At 30.8% G+C, this 2,492-nt stretch overlaps 1 long non-coding RNA gene across 1 annotated transcript; it reads right to left on the bottom strand.

The window, feature by feature from the left end:
- Positions 1-737: 737 nt before the first annotated feature.
- LOC131617374 (uncharacterized) lies at positions 738-1,649 on the bottom strand. The gene is made up of 3 exons (XR_009288564.1): positions 1,042-1,649; positions 876-935; positions 738-789 (listed from the first exon to the last, which is right to left on the bottom strand). It is a non-coding gene; the product is annotated as an uncharacterized LOC131617374 (long non-coding RNA).
- Positions 1,650-2,492: the final 843 nt, after the last annotated feature.

Below are 2,492 nucleotides of genomic sequence, written 5' to 3'. Positions count from 1 at the left end.
CTGCAGCCGTCACCCATTACATTTTCAAAGTTAAACATTTAAATCTACAAAAATCAAATTTAAAGTCATTCCGGCTTTGTCTTTGCGTAAGCTCTATTTCAAATTCCATTAAGCTCTATTGGTCTTTGATATCTTTGCCAATTCTCCTTTATTTCTAAGTTAAATGCACAAAATTCCTTCTTACTTATTTCAAATCACAAGATAAAACTATAAAATTGAGACTTATAAACTAATAACTAAACACCGACGCTAGTGCATACTAAAAGTATAAGGATGAAAGAGGGTTAATGAATATTTATAGCAAAGGCAGCAACAACATCATGGAACGTATAACCGGTATCACAAATACAACATTTGATGGTGAAGCTCTGCGGCGACCCGAATCGATCAATTCACCAAACTTACGCAATTGGCATTAATGATAATCCGCTATACAGAAAAATGATATCTTGTAGCTATTAAGATGAACAAATCAAACAAAATGTAGCAATAGCTATAAAGTTTCAAGTCAAATTCAATGCATGAGAACTCAACATTATCATTCCAATGGTATAATTTATGTGTTAATTCATAGATTTATATGCCAAAACAAAATACAATGCTATAAAAATGGTAAAAATAAAATATATAAGTCATAGAAAACAAAAACAATCATAATATGCAAGACACTAAATACAACAATTCATGAGTACATTATTTTCACTATTTTCTCACTGTTAGCATCAATAATAACATACATGTTTCCTCACTGTTTTTATCAATAATAAAGTCATAATTTGGCCAAAAAACCTGCAAGTTTCAAACAAAATAATTAACATGCAAAATTTCATAGTTTAAACTTGAAATTAAAAGCAATCAATACCGATTTAACTTACCATATCCCATAGTTATGGATCTGTCTTTTGTGTACCTTTAAAGTGAAAGAGAAAGGAACCCTAAAATATGCACAAATAAAATACCAATTAATATAAACAGAAAATGAAAAACGCAAACCCATAAATCTAGGCGTGTAGAAAAATATCGCAAACCCATAAATCCAACCTGTTTTTCCTTCAACCAAATCTATAAATCTCGCTCATAACCCTAACCAACCTTCCATATTCGTCATAGTTCCAAACCCTAACTCCAAACCCATAAAGATGAAGATATTATTGATGAAGATGAAAAGAAAGAGAAGCAGGAGTTTGTTTTTTGATTTGGAAAAGATGAAGAATGAAGAAGAAACCTTTCTCCAGCGGTCGTGCCATGTAGATAGAGATGTTAAAGATGGAAGATGGTTGGGTTTTGAAAATGGAAGATGATTTAGGGTTGAAAATGGAAGAAGCTTGTCTTATGAAGTTGAAGAGAGAGAACGAAATGAGAAGATGGTTGAAGACGGAAAAGACTATTGATGTTAGATGAGTTGTTAGATATGTAAAAAAAGACGGTGCAGAATAAATTTGTGTTCCCAAGAGAGTTTTGTGCAGGACTGCATATCTGTGTAATGTGGAAACATTTTGAAGAAGCAACCAAATAAAAAATAGGAATAGAGAAATGAACAAAAATGGGAGATAGAAGCAGAGCCCATCCACGTGGCAAAATTTGGGACCATAGGGGTAAATTGGTAATTGGCATAACATGTTATTTTCTTATATTGTAGATGAATTATTCTTGAAACTAACTTTGTCATTGTTCAAAACTATGTTCTTATTTAAATATTTTTTCCTCAATTATGAAAAGCTAGAAAATGAATAAAATATAATAAAAAAAATTTGTAATAACTTATTATTTTATCCTTGTAATAGTTGAGTGAGCTAAAGAGACAGGAACAACACACCAACAGCTAAGAGATATTTTATGTCTACTCAAATCTTAGGCAGAAAAATATGACTAAAACATTAAAGTTTGTGTATGTTATAATCATTGTTATTTCCATATTTTATGTAGTAATGGTCCAAAGCGCTAGTATGTCCCTTCTTTCATCCTTTTCAACGACTCTATTATTTATAATATACATATTTTTAACCTCCTTTCATTAACACTCTTAGCTTGTTTTTTATCTCAGGATTTAACATGTACATCCCTTGTTTTTCCGACTTCATGTGCTATGATTTGTGTCCCTATCCTTTGAGAGGGAGTTGTGTTAGTGAGCAATGTACTTGCGTAAAACAAATTTGGTTAAGTTGAAAATTAATATGCTGCTTCTAATTCTAATGCTATAATTTCACTAACACATGATCATAATCTTATTCGTCTTATGATTACTTTCACATTTCAATTTATATTAATTTGATATTTCGATTTTTATAGGCAATGAAGCTTATTAAAGTATATTATGCAAGGGTTGCCACTTATGCTTGTATTTATAAGATATGGAGAACAACAATGTCACTTGAGGATTATAATTATCTACTTTGATAAATAAAGGCAATATGATGGAGACATGCTACAAGCAAAGAGTAAGTCTTGTTTTAGTTTGAACAAGAAGGATTGGGAAGAAAATTTCCCCAAAC

Source organism: Vicia villosa, linkage group LG7 (genome assembly GCF_029867415.1).
Source record: "Vicia villosa cultivar HV-30 ecotype Madison, WI linkage group LG7, Vvil1.0, whole genome shotgun sequence".
Lineage (NCBI taxonomy): Eukaryota > Viridiplantae > Streptophyta > Magnoliopsida > Fabales > Fabaceae > Vicia > Vicia villosa.
This window is presented reverse-complemented; position numbering and strand designations above follow the sequence as displayed.